Genomic DNA, 14,478 nt, shown 5'->3' with positions numbered 1-14,478 from the left:
CAACACTATCATTTGTTTAATAGCTCAACAGGAGAAGGAGAAAAATGTTCAAATTGGAAAAATTTTGGAATATTGCCTTACTTCACTTAAAATGTTCACGATTGCAAATTGCAACATTCATTGAGGACATCGATAAGATAAAAGACCTGTTTGAACAATGCACATTTTCTTTCATTCATAAATGGCAAAATGTAGATAGTTATCATAGACTATTAGACTTTGCAGTGAAACTAGTAAAAGATAAATTAGTAATGGTTATGTTATTTGCACTCTTGTTATGTTATTTGTAATCTCATTACCCATATTCATTTTGATGAGATCATATTATCTTTACCATAATTTCTTCTCCTTGCCTATAAGCTAACTTTAGTAGTTTCGTCGTCCAATTAGGATAGGAAAAGAAATTAAGGCAGGATAATATAGTTTCATCAAAATAAAAATGAGATATTAAGCGTGTAAATAATATAATAGAAGTGTAAATAATATCGTCCATTCTATTACGTATTTGAGAGTCTAAATAGTAACTCCCCTCCTAGTTGAATGACGCATATATGAGGGCTATTATATGAATTCTTGTATGACCAAGTTTTAACTTTAATATGTTGCCGTTTGAAATTTTAAAAAAAAAAACACTTTCATTAGTGTTGGTCCACTAATTTTGTGGTTATTTTTTTCAAAGTACAATCACATGGTTGACCTGTAATTTACATTTAGGCTATTGGACGGAAGAAGAAAAAAGCAAAGAAGAGAGAGTGAGCGCAACAAATACAAAGTAGAAGATGGACCGAGTTTCTTGGGTTCTCAGGAAAGTGGAGAATAGAAAAGATTCATGAAGAAGACAAAAGGAAATTGAAGGCAACCATTGTTAATAGCAACAGTAATTCAGCATTAATTTTCCATCACTTTCTTGCTTTTATTTTCAATACTTTCAATTCAAGAAATTTGTATTTTACCTAAGTATGATTGCGTCTTACTGAGGGTTGGAACTTTTTCTCATGCATAAGCCAGATCAATCGAAAAGTCTTAGTTTCTTATTGCTCGTAATGATTTATAAATTGTACAGATTTTAAGGACATGGTAATGGTCTTAACCATAGTATTGTGTTCATTTCCATATATTTTAAAGAAGGGAATTGTTATTGACATTTCTACTTTTTTGACACTTTTATTAATTTTTTCTTAATTATGTGAAAAAAATGGAATCGACTTCCAATGGTATATTAAGAGAAGTAGTGAATTAGGAAAAAAATATATACTTCTTTTTGTCTTAATTGAGAGGGGGGGGCAGTTGCTCTTATTTTTATTTTAAGAGGGAAGAGAAGATGGATCCATTGTGTTCTAAATTTTCAACAAATTCAAGAGACAAAGGAGACAGTTTAGAGGACAAAAGTATTGTTGCAGTAACAATAGTCCCTAATCCCCGCATTATACTTTCTAGCACTTTTTTGCTTTGAATCATGATAGTTTTGATTCATGATAGTGTGTTAAACCAGGCTAGGAATTGCTGCAAGTGATAATTCTGTCTTATAGACATATTCAATTTGACCTTAATTTAATCCGCAAGGGAGGCCTCTTACTTGATTCATTAACAAATAATATTTAGACAGCAACAAAGTTTTGGTCCTCATTATTCAACAACTGAGCAATTTCAGTCCCTAAAATTTTAGGAAAAACAAGTATGATCCCTAATATTTAGTAATTGTGCCATTTTAATCCCTAAAGTTTTGGTAAAACTAAATCTAGTTCCCAATATTTTCAATTTGAACCAAATTTAGGGAAATTTATGGATATTCTCAATTATTGATGTGATCTACTCACATTCACTCACTTGTTCTTTGAAATAATTTTATAAAGGAAGAAGAAGCAAAACAATGGCTAATTTTAAACAATAAGAACAATTGGCATGATAGCACATATGTAAATAATTAACTAAGTAAACCAGGAAAAAAAACAAAAAAAAAACTAAGTAAACCAGGAAAAAAAGTTGTTGAATTATACGAAAAGCCAGTAACTATTAAGGATTTTTGCTTGGGAAAGGTGGGAATAGAGAGAGAACATGAATTCTAGACTATTGAATTTGGTTTTTTGACTAGTTTTAATTTTGTAGTTTAACAATTTGTTTTGTTGGTTAATTAGCTACTCATGTGCTATCAAGTGGGTTATTAGTCTTTCATTTCATTGTCTAAAGTTAGTCTATTTTGCTTCTTTATATTTTTTTAATTCAATTTAATGGATACATAACTGTAGGTGACTAAATTTTATTAGTAATTGAGAAAAGTTTTTTAATTGTCCTAAATCTACTTTAAGTTGGATATGATGGGGACAAAATTTGTCCTTGTCAAAACTTTAAGGACTAAAACTGTATAGGTACTAAACATAAGGGACCATATTTGTTTATGGCAAAACTTTAGGGACTAAATTATACACGTGCTAAAATTTGGGGGACTAAAACTGCATTTTCTCTTTATTTTTTTAATTTAATTTAATGGATACATGATTGTACGTGATGAATTTTATTAGGAATTGGGAAAAAGGTTTTTAATTGTCCAAAATCTACTTTAAATTGGATATGCTCGCATTAGGTTTTAAAATTCAGCTCAAAATTCAAGTTATTAGTATAAAATAAATGTGAGTAGTCAGAATCAAACTACTAAACAATAATAACTAATTGGAATCATCTTATCTTTATCCAATTCCATAGAAGTAAAAATTAAAAATCTCATGGTTATTTTTTATGTATCAACATTAACAAAATTGTCAATCAAATCATATATAGTCACAATGTTTTCTCCTCTTTTAGTTATGCAAGTTTTTTTCTCCCTCCTTTGTATGGCAAGAACTTACTTGCATTTATGCATTAGCACCTCTTGAAAGGTACAAACTATTTGATCCGATGGATTTTTTTTTCTTGAAGAAAAAGTGAAAATGGAAATCATGAAGTTAATCAAGGAGGTGGGACTTGCAAGGAAAATTAGCAATATTATGCAGATGAATATTCAATTATATAATATTAAGGTTCTTTAATTTTCTTTTTCTTTTTCTCCTTTTCTTTTTAGTTTGTTTATTTTTTTAAGAAAAAGTGAAGATAGAAATTCATGAAGACAATCGTGGGGGTGGGACTCACAAGAAAAATTAGCAACCTTATGAAGATGAATATTCAAATCTATATTAAGGTTCTTTACTTTTCTTTTTCTTTTTCTCATTTTCTTTTTAGTTTGTTCCTAAACCCTACTCACAAAGTCAAATTTTTTTATTATTATCTTTTATTTATACGATTCTAAGTTTATATCGGGTATCAAATTTTAGGTACTATTTTTGCACCTGGAAAAGAAAGTGGATTTCAAAGTACAAATTCCTAGATTTATGACGTGTAAACAAATTAAATTTTTAGTGCTGATATAACACCAATGATGGATAATAAACATCACAATTAACCTTCGAGGAAAGTGGCTTTTCTAGAAGAAGTGTGCCATTCTCAGATACTAGAGTTGAATTTTGCTGTATCTACTTCTAATGTATAATTTATCTGGATATTTTTATATAAAATTTTTAGAAAATAAGTTACCACGAATGCCTCAAACAATTAGTTTAGCTTGGCTTTTTTTATTTTTAATTTTTTACCGCCTACTCCGCCTTACTCCATTCCTATCTTCCAATTGTTTAAAATTTGAACCCTAAACCTGACAGTAGGGAGATACTTTAGCTTGCTTTTGACTTTAGGAAATAAGTTGAAAGGTTTTTTGATTATTTATGTTTAGTTTTGTTTCCTTTTTTTCCTTCTTTTTTCTCTATATTTTAATGTAACTTTTTATGTAAATCATTTCTAATTAAGTATTTGTCCTGTTGGGAAAAAGATAATATAAGCAAAGTTAAGGAGTATGGTAGAGAATTTTGAATACATAATCCAATACCATAACACTATTTTGGGTTTCTACATGGCAGAGGATAAAATTTTTTGTTATTGCATTTTGTTTTCCACCTTTTTTGGATTACTTTATATGTCATACATCAAATAATGCTTCTGATTCGATTTTCTATGAAATTCATATATTTAGCCTTTAAATGGAAAATTTTCTTTATTTGTTTATATTTTTAATATTAAGCTATGATTTTTTTCTTTTTGATTGAAAAAAATCACAGCCTATTGTTAAATAATAAATTCTAATAATTTTTTCCTTTGCTTTTGTTTAGGATAACACCCTTACATATAAATTGATAGAAAAGTGAAACTTTTTTGAACTTTTATGATAACACCCTTTTAGATTTTATATAAATATTTTATTATTTCCTTCAATAGACAAACACATACATAGCATTGGTCAAAATACTAGTAGATATAAAGGGAGCCAAAGGGGTATAGTGTTAACCTCTTTTTTTTTTGTCACTTCTAATTTGTCATTATTCACCATTCTACTAAAAAGCTAAGGGTTTGTTTGGTGTTATGATAGTGTATTGAAAAGTATTTCACCTAATTAAGTTTTTAATAAATGTACTTATTAAGTGTTCAAGTACTTTTAAGTATATTGTTGAGATACAGAGTTCAATAAGTATTTATCGTATTAAATAAAGTGTAATTTTTAATTTTTTAAAATGTATTTATCTCTTTATTTAGTTCATAATATAGGATAAAATGATTAAATTTAATGTTTTCTTTTGTAAAACACAAAAGCCATACTAAAAGCAACAAATTTTAAGTTTTACTAAAAGTGATTTTAACACTAAAGGTTTCACTTCTAATTTTATGAGATGATATTTAGCAAAAATCTCAAAAATACTTTTAACATCTAAAAATATTTTTTTACCAAAATATCACAACTCCAAATGGGGTCTAAATAGTGAAAACTCCAACAACAGCCAATAACTTTTTTTTTTTTTTGTCAAACAATGCAAAAAAAATCACATTACACATCCCAATAAAACCTTTTAGTGACTACGTATTAACTAGAGACCATTCTCGAACTGTCACCGCAAAACCAACAACAAAAGGCCATTCATCTACCTCTCCCCATTCTCAAAGCTCAAACCATGGCATCCCATAACCCAGTATCTGATCAGCCTCCCCCTTCCTCACAATCACGTGATGAAGAAGAACCGATAACAGATAAGCCTTCTTCAGTTTCAACCGCTACTACAGGCATGGTTTGGAGTGATGAACAGGCGACTAAACTTCTCCAATGCATGATAGTGTTTAAGGCCAAGAAAGGGGTTGATGCTGATGCTGATCCGGCGGCTTTTCATCAGTTTTTCGAACAGGAGTTTCAATTTGGATATTCCAAAAGTCGGGTATATGAGAAGGTGAGGCGTTTGAAGATGAAATATTTCAATAATTTGAAGAAATTTGAGAAAGTTGGGAAGGACACTGGTATTTCTAAGGCTGAGCTTCAAACATTAAACCTTTCAAGACAGATTTCAAGTGGTAGATCTGGTGTTGGTGATTTTGAGTCGAATTATCCTCTTCTAAGCCAATCATTTGAAGTAGATTCCAGAGGCGTGATGAAATTTGCAGGTAAAACTGGTGATGAACTTAGTTTCTTGAAAGAGAACATGCATTTGATTGGTGATGACAAAGCAAAGGAATTGGAGCAAAAGTGGAAGACATTGCATGCAGTATATTTCTTTAAGAGCTTGGAATTGATGAAAGAGCAAACTAGCCTGATGTTGGAAGCCACGATGAGAAAGAAGTAAATACCAATTAGCGGTCGGTTGGTTACTTTTTTGGTATTAATAGTCTTTTGAGTTTCAGGTTGTATTAATCCTGAAATTTATAATCCATGATTTTTAGTCTAGCTGTGGAAACAATTTTGTTCCAATTCTGTCACTTCAGGTTTTATAAGTTCTTTTGAATGCTTAGATCTTTTGTGGTTGCAAGTCGAGTTATAAAGTATTACTAGTTTCTTGATCAAGTTGATCACTCCTTTCCATGTATTTTCTTTCCTGCAATGCATGTACTAGTGTTAATACTATCATTCTGTAATTTCTTATACTGTACTTACTGGCTTTTATGAATTGGTGCTTTATAAATTGTCCAATTAGGTTTGTTTATTCCTTTATTGCCTGGTGACTATCTCCAACTGTCACTGGTGAAAACTTCTTGGTGAGCCAGTTGCTTGCTCAAATCAATGTAAGCATATCATGGCTGAGGATTGTGAGTCAATAGGGGAAGCTTTATGCCAAATGTCTCTCACTTCTTATGTCGTCGATATACTGCAGTTGGTTTATTGGATCTAATTACTGCTATTGCTGTTGTTCTGCATAATCCAATGTATGCTTTTAGAGATTGGACAGAGAATTTTTTCCTCATCTCTGTTTTCTTATAGAAAAAGAGTCCTCAAATACTGATTGGTAGAGTTTAAATAACACTAAAAATATCTTTATGCCATTCTTTTCAATTGTAGGGTTCATCATTTGAATTGTTTAGAGCCAGAATGCCTATGATTATATGATGACCATCTGATTCATTACTTCTCAAATCAATAGAAACTGTTTGTTTAATCCCATTAGCTATGTCATCTCTCCTATAATTTATAGGAATCAGAAATTACAAATTTGAGAAAAGAGAAATGTATAAATGATGATGATCTCACTTCGATAAAAGGCCAGAATAAACAATTTCAAGAAGCTTCTGCTACTCAGCAACTTCAGCCATTTGCCATGTCAACAGGGTAAGCAGCCTCTGAATCTGGGTAGCCTAATTTGCTATCCTTTTTACCAGCCTTTGTGGTGAAAGTCCTCCTGCAGGTAACGACATACTTCTTTAATATGTCATCTTCTGTGGACAAATTGAACTTCTTCCTTATTGATTTTGATGCCCGCTTTTGACCCTTGCCTTCTGAATATCATTAAGTCTAGGCTGATCAATTTCACTTTTCTTGCCAATGACCAAGTTCATGACAAACTTCTGATAACTGTCTCTGGAATCTCTTCTTGACGAAAACAAGCACTACTAATTGCTAGAGCTGGAAATGATGGAAAACAAGTGGCAGTGGAGGTGGCAGTGATGGCTGTGGCAATGAGTAATGCACAGGGGGAGTCAGGTAGAAGCTAGGATTCTTGGGAAGGGTTATACTTGGGATCAATATCTCTGGTTCCAAATAAGTTATATATTTATTCTTTTCATCTGGGTTGTAAATGTGTCGATGATGCCAATCCTTATAGTCTCAGAAGGGTTATACTTAAGATTATTGTCTCTGCCTAAACTACGCTCCAATGGTTACTAAGCCGATGTCTGAGATTTTCTTGGGTGTTGGTTAGTTTGGCTCGTTGTCCTAAATCATTCCCAATGGCAATTAGAATTAATCATGCATAAAATGTTAATCTTTTTTTGATTGGTTAGAAAGATTTTATGGGTTGAAGTTGGCGGCTCACCTCTCTACAGGGTTGAAAGGAAAATAGGTGAAGGTAGCTTAGAACAGGTATGCAAGGGACGTCTTTTTTCTTGTGAAAAAGGTTCGGAACCTGTGGAGGTATTTTCTGTTTTTGGTTGACCAAGAGGATTCATATTGTTTCTGTTCTCAACTATTTATATTGTAATTTGGAAAAGAAACAACAATTGTATGAATATTAACATTGGTTCCATCTGAAGAAAAAAAAAAGAATTTCATGTCTATTAATCTTGCTAGATGAATTTCAGGTTGCCCAGAAATTTGAGCACAAAATTAAACTGGTGGGTCTTATCAAAGATGATTATCCAACAGAGTGGTAGATTTATAAGTACGACTCTTGATTCATTTTCCTTACCTGATATTTTTTCTACTGAAGAACTGAAGTGAATCTTGTTTCTCGCTGAACAGCTCCCTTGGAGGTGGAGGAGGTACACATGGAGCGCCTACTGTACATTATAAAGGAATACAAAGAAACTACTTCATAATGGTAAGATTGGAAGTGCTGAATGGATGTATCTACTTTACTTCTACTCCACAATGTGGGACGTATCAAATGCTGTTGTCTTCTCATGCATCTATGAATCTTTGATAATTGGTCATGTTTTTATAGGTCATGGAACATTCCGGACCTATTTTGCTTGATGTATGGAGGTCTGCAAGAATAAATTAAAAGAAGATGGCAAGTATCTTGACATGCCTTGTTTTACTTAGACAAATATCTTCTGAACCTTGTTTTGATGCATTTCATACATATTTTTTCATTTGAAAGGAGTTTGTAAAAAGAATTTCGAAAATCATACTAAAAACTAAAAAAGCTTACCTTTAGTAGATTATAACCATAAGATGGAAGCTGCTAAAAACCATCTCCATCTGGCTTTCATTGTAGGTGAAGAAACTTGATAATCCTCATAATCTTCCTTTGTCATTAGATTCCTGGTAGTATCAGAAATTGTCTCTCAAGTTTGAATAATTGTACGGCGCTCCATCACAGGCCAAGAACAGTTTTTGATGTGGGCTATGAACTGATATTGATATCGCACTCCTGTTAGTTTGAATCTTCTACTGGCTCTGACCCTTGTTGACATCACATCCTAACATGCCTGGCCTTGTTGGAGCCATAAATGTGGCCTGTGCTCAAATAGAACATCATTTTATGCCTACAACACTATCAAAGTTCACCCTGTTTCTGATAGCTATAGGATTGCACTCTTGTCTTTTCTATTGGCATATTAGTAATATGTCAATTTTTTTGCTTTGGCTATGCCTGTGGTTTTGTGGCCTGTTCTCAATGCTAGTTCCAGAGCTTTCTTGCATACAAACTATCTTTTTCAAAGAGATACACTCAAGAGGGTATCCTACTGTCTTTTCTTGTTTCCTTTTTCACTCTTCTTAAGGGTTGAAGGTTGTCGGTGGTATGCATTGAATTTGGTTGGCTTCTCTTTGAATTCGTAATTTATAACTTAGAATATGTAACTTTTTGAGTCTTAGGTATGTGAATGGTGATATAAAGCCTCATAACCTATTGCTTGGCCAAGCATGAACACCACAAGAAAAGAAGTCTTTTGTCGACTTCGGAATAGGTCAGATAATGTGAATATTGTCCTCTCCTAGTCACAAGCATTTATCCTTTTTCACTAATATCCTCACAAATTACAGCAACTGAGTGGAGAAATAGCTGTGAGGGTAAACACATTGAATACACTGAACATCCCTGGCACACAAAGTGAGTGTTAGCTTTCATATGTTCACAATTTTTCAATTAACTCGTCTGCTTCTATAGAAGATCTATCCTCTTTCTGTGCAACTGTCCAGAGGGACTCTTGAATTTGCAAGTGTGCATGCCTAACTTGGGAAGGACTGCTAGTCAGAGGGATGATTTACAGACATTTCCTTAAACACTTATTTTCCTTCTGAAAGGTAGGTTGCCATGGAGGAAGTCAAGGTTCTCAAGAATAATTCCTTTTTCCCTCACTTTTGGATCCTTCCTCTTCTTCCACTAGTACGCTTATTTTCCACTCTGTGTATTATCTAAAGGATGAGGAAACCTTTTTTCATGTCAGCTTGGAGGAAAAGTTTTCAACCTCACCTGACTTGTTGTGTTTCTCGTGCTATGCCCCTTTGAAAGAGTATCTGGGGACTGTTCTTGATTTTAACTTTTCTGAGGAGCCCAACTATTGTCTTCTACTATATGTTATATCCATCTTTGATGGTCTTATTGGAGCCAATTTTGCCACCAAACTATTGAACACAGATGGTGCTCAAAGGTGACATGTGTGGATGGTTAGGTAATTGTGTAGTTTATTTATCTCATATTGACACTTATTGTGATCTTAAGCTATAACTGAGGGAATTAAGCTTTCTAAATTCTCATGAACAAGTAAGGAAGTTAACTTCAATGATAAAGCTAATTAGGTATGACCAGGGTTCAGAGGTTTGATGAGTGAAATGCCTTCTTACTAGTGCAGGATAAGGCATTTTTGGTGTTACAGAGCCCGCAATTGCATGTGTACGTACTATTTATTTCCCGTTGTGCTTGAAATTGCAAGTATTTATTTGAGTATTGGGCTTAATGAACTTAAGTCTGTTTTTTATGGTTGCGTTGGTTTATCAGGTCTTAATTCCATGTTCGCTTTAGTGGATGTTGCATGGTGCCTTATTGTTGACAAGATCCTCAAGCCAAATTATATGCAGATCAAAGGTGTGGGGATCTTGTTAATATCAAATCTCTGATGCGAAACAACTTCATGAAATTCTACAGGCAAAGTAACTTCATGAAAGCCTGTGTGTGAACTGGGCTAAATGGCTCAGGAACTTTTGCTGTCATCTAAGTTGCCATGCAAAGTTACTGAGGTAAATATTATCTGGGAGATTGAAATAGGTAATTTGAAGTGAGGACTCCTATGTGAAGTTTGTTTTCTGTTTTGTTGAGCAGGAGAACCGGGCAAAAAATCTCTTCGTTTCTTGTTTGTGCTATGGACAAACATTGGAATCACTCCGATGATCCATTAAGATTTATCAGAGGCAGAAGATTTCTTCAGTGTGACAGATTTACTATAACAACTTATTATCTTTCTCATGTTTCCTATTCCCATAGGATATTTCGTTTTTATTGTTGCAAGTTGGTTGCTGTCATTGATCATTGTTTCTTTCCTTTCAACAGAGGAAGTCAGTTACTTTTCTTTCCTTTGCAATTAGTTTGTTTGTTCGTTCAGAGAAGGAAAGGATGGGCTGTCATGAGAAGGAAAAAATCATCGAGGTGCTTATCTTCCAAATTAGAAGGCTAGCATAGGAGGAGTATTCAGGAATCATTGTGGTCTTATTTCAAATGCGGTAGCAGAAGAAATATGTGCTTTAAGGATTGGGCTAAGAATTGCAATGTCTCGAAATTTTGTTAACGAACACAAGTTTAAAAGGGTCCCAAAAAAAAAAAGGAAAAAAAAAATTGTGGTTTTAGCATACATTAGCTCTACGAATTTGGACTCAATCATTCACCTAAAACTCGAGTTCAAATTCAAACTTTAGCCCGAATTTAGTTGAACTCAGATTAAAAAACAAAATTAATAGTGATGGTTTTCAAAATGAATAAGACATACATTTCACTATTATAAGTATTAAACCTAACAATGACACCATCCTCGTTATTATTAGCTTTAGTATCATTCCCATTTGCTTACAAAAGGAACCGAAGAAGCAGAATTACTACTCAATTAAGGTCCGTCTAAAGCCCTCCCAACCTGTTTCCCAAGTAAATGTGAATCCGCTGATTCCAATCCCAAATTCACTGTTTTGGAATTGCTCTCAACTTTTCATGCAACTGTTAAATGCTCTGTTTTCTTTTTTTTTTTTTCCTATTTCTTTGCCTGTTATTATTGTTATTGGAAATGAAAGGAAAGAAGCAAAAAACTAGTGCTTCTGGAGCTTGATGATCATTGAAGTTCTTGTTATTTTCTAGACGAATTAGGTAGTTGTTAGCATACTTTATTGCTGGAATTTAAGATTTGTGGAGTTTATATCGGAAAACTAATCGCCAGAATTAGGAAATTAAGTGGACTTCAGATTAATTTATCGTGAATGCAAATTACACTGATTTCACAAATACAGTGTTCTTTCTCTCTCTCTTTTTTTCCTCTGTAATTGAATTCCTCTCTTTCTCTTTGTTATTTAAACCTTTGCAATATGCTATGCATTGGTATAAAGTGGTTTCTTCTCTCCTGAAAAAACCGTAAGAATGTCCAAAAAAATAGAATCCCAAAACCTTGGAACTTTAGCCTTCAAGAAACCACACCACTCTGGTGATGATGCCACAGTCATCACAACTCAACGTAATCTGAAAGGCACGAAACAGAAGCATTCTACTTCTCAAAATGACCCTGATTACGAGCCAGAAGACGGGTTGAAAATGTCCAAGAAAAAAAAGACTACCACAAAAAACCAAATTTCTGAACATGAGGCTAAGATTTTTGAGCTTTCCAAACAAGTTTGGGGTGATGGTGGAGTGCATGCTTGATGCGAAGGGCAGTGGAGATTCCAGGGGAATTCTCTCAAACAGGAGTTGCAAATTGGAGAAGACAACTCGAGGAAGAGAGATAGTATTATTGCAGAGATGAGAATAGGGAATGGGAATGAATACAATTGAATCTGACTGGTCAAAAACTAACTGACCTCCCATCCCCCTAGCCCCTTTTATATAGTCTCCTGCCACCGCCTTCTATTTCAGTACTAATTCTATTTTAGTAATCAGCTTCCTACACAAGCTTTCCATTTCTGCACGAGCTTCCCCTTTCCAGCTACTTAACTGACTAACAGAATGGCTGATGTGGCATAACTAACTCAACTAACCATCTGATGTAGCATAACAACTTTCTAGCCGTAATAACTCCAGCTAACAACATCCGGCCGAATTATTCCAGACATAACAATACTCCCTTCCTCAAACAGTTCTTGTCCTCAAGAACTGAAGTGAGGATACTGTTGATGGAGATCAAACCAGTATTCCCAAGTCGCATCTTCTGGGAAACTGTTGCTCCATTGGACCAACACTTGTGTAGCAGCAGTTTGTCCCCTGCGTACTAATCTCCTATCTAGAATAGCGACTGGTTCCATGAGCAAATGACCCTGATCAGTGATACGGGTGGGGATGTGTTGCTGCACTGGATGATCCCCTACATGTTTCTTCAAAAGGGACACATGGAAGGTGGAATGTATCTTGACCTCTGAGGGAAGATGCAACTTATATGCAACAGAACCAATTTTTGCAATGATCTGAAAAGGTCCAAAGTACCGTGGAGATAGTTTTTGACAAGAATGAGTCCGGAGTGAGTGCTGTCTATACGGCTGGAGCTTAACATAAACCCAGTCCCCTGGCTCAAAAGATCTTTCAGACCTGTTCTGGTCAGCCTGCTGTTTCATGCGATGCTGAGCCTTCTGCAAGTTATGCTTCAGCAGATGTAGAGTGGTCTCTCGTGCAGCTAGGCTCCTATCCACACTATCAACAGTAGAACTGCCCGGCATGTAAGGAATGTGCAAGGGAGGTGACTGGCCATAGACAACTTCGTAGGGGGTGCTCCTTATAGCTGAGTGAAAATTTGTATTGTACCAGAATTCTGCCAATGGCAACCAAAAACACCATTGTTTGGGATGGTCACTGCACATGCATCTCAGGTAGTTCTCTAAGCATCTATTAACAACCTCAGTCTGGCCATCTGACTGAGGATGATAAGCAGTAGATAAACACAACTGCAGCTTCAACAGATGGAACAATTCCTTCCAAAAGTAACTAATGAAAGTTGCATCCCTATCACTGACTATCGTCTGAGGGAGGCCATGAAGCCTATAGATATTATCTAAAAATATCTGTGCAACTGAGAGAGCGGTGTAGGGGTGTTTGAGAGCAATGAAATGAGCATACTTACTGAGCTTATCCACCACCACAAGAATAGCATCCTTTCCATGAGATTGAGGCAGTCCTTCCACGAAATTCATGGATATGTCAGACCACACACGTTCTGGAATACTTAATGGTTGTAGCAGACCCGGATATGCCACATTCTCCCCCTTATGCCTTTGACAAACATCACACGAAGCCACATACTGTTCGACATCTTTCTGCATATTCTTCCAATACACCAGCTCCTTAAGTTTCTTATAGGTCACCTGTACACCTGAATGCCCCCCAATGGGGGTATCATGCCACAGTCTAATGAGCTTCATCCTTAAGTCTGGATCATTTCCCACCACCAACTTCCCTTTTCGCCTCAGTTGCTGATGCTGATAGGTGTAGTGCACATGCCGAGGGTCATTTGCTGGGGCCTGCAACTGCTGAATAATGCCTTGCAACAAAGGATCTTGAACGCAACTCTGTTGAATCTCAGCAAGTAGTGCAGATCGAATGACTGATATAGGAGCTAATATTGCTGAACTGACAGAAGGCTGCCTGGACAGTGCATCCGCTACCACATTATCAACCCCTTTCCTATAGTGGAGTTCATAGTCATACCCCATAAGCCTGGCCACCCACTTCTGCTGCATAGGTGTGGACACCCTTTGCTCAATCAGATATTTAAGACTCTGGTGATCAGTCTTAATGACAAAGTGCCTACCCAACAGGTACGGTCTCCACTTTTGAACTGCACTTACTATAGCTAGCATTTCCCTTTCATATACAGAAAGACCCTTATGCTTGGTGGCCAAAGCTTGGCTAAAGTAAGCCAAGGGTCTCCCTCTTTGACTCAGAACTGCCCCAATACCATCACCTGAGGCATCTGTCTCTACTTCAAAGGTTTGAGAGAAATCTGGTAGCGCCAGCACAGGAGGTGAACTCATAGCCACTTTCAGTGCTGAAAATGCTGCTGTGGCCTGTCCTGTCCACACAAAGCTGTTCTTTTTGAGCAAATCTGTCAAGGGTTTGGCCAACTTCCCAAAGCCTTGTATGAACCTCCTATAGTACCCTGCTAATCCCAAAAACCCCCTTAACTCCTTCAGATTCGAGGGTATAGGCCATTGTTGAATGGCTTGCACCTTATGAGGGTCTGCCTGCACTCCTTCTCCTGAGATCACATGCCCCAAATATGCCACTTGCGGCTGAGCAAAGGAACACT

General features: G+C 35.4%; 1 long non-coding RNA gene across 4 annotated transcripts; it reads left to right on the top strand.

Annotated features, from left to right (window-relative positions):
• The first annotated feature begins 4,928 nt into the window (after positions 1 to 4,928).
• Positions 4,929 to 10,736, top strand: LOC113698647 (uncharacterized). 4 transcript variants are annotated; one of them, XR_011817548.1, is made up of 6 exons: positions 4,929 to 7,709; positions 7,790 to 7,868; positions 7,992 to 8,961; positions 9,038 to 9,887; positions 9,993 to 10,231; positions 10,314 to 10,736. It is a non-coding gene; the product is annotated as an uncharacterized lncRNA (long non-coding RNA). The 4 variants fall into 4 exon arrangements; XR_011817549.1 differs by having other exon boundaries at positions 7,992 to 9,104; positions 9,194 to 9,887; XR_011817547.1 differs by having other exon boundaries at positions 4,929 to 7,697; positions 7,992 to 9,887.
• Positions 10,737 to 14,478: the final 3,742 nt, after the last annotated feature.

Source organism: Coffea arabica, chromosome 7c (assembly GCF_036785885.1).
Source record: "Coffea arabica cultivar ET-39 chromosome 7c, Coffea Arabica ET-39 HiFi, whole genome shotgun sequence".
Lineage (NCBI taxonomy): Eukaryota > Viridiplantae > Streptophyta > Magnoliopsida > Gentianales > Rubiaceae > Coffea > Coffea arabica.
This window is presented reverse-complemented; position numbering and strand designations above follow the sequence as displayed.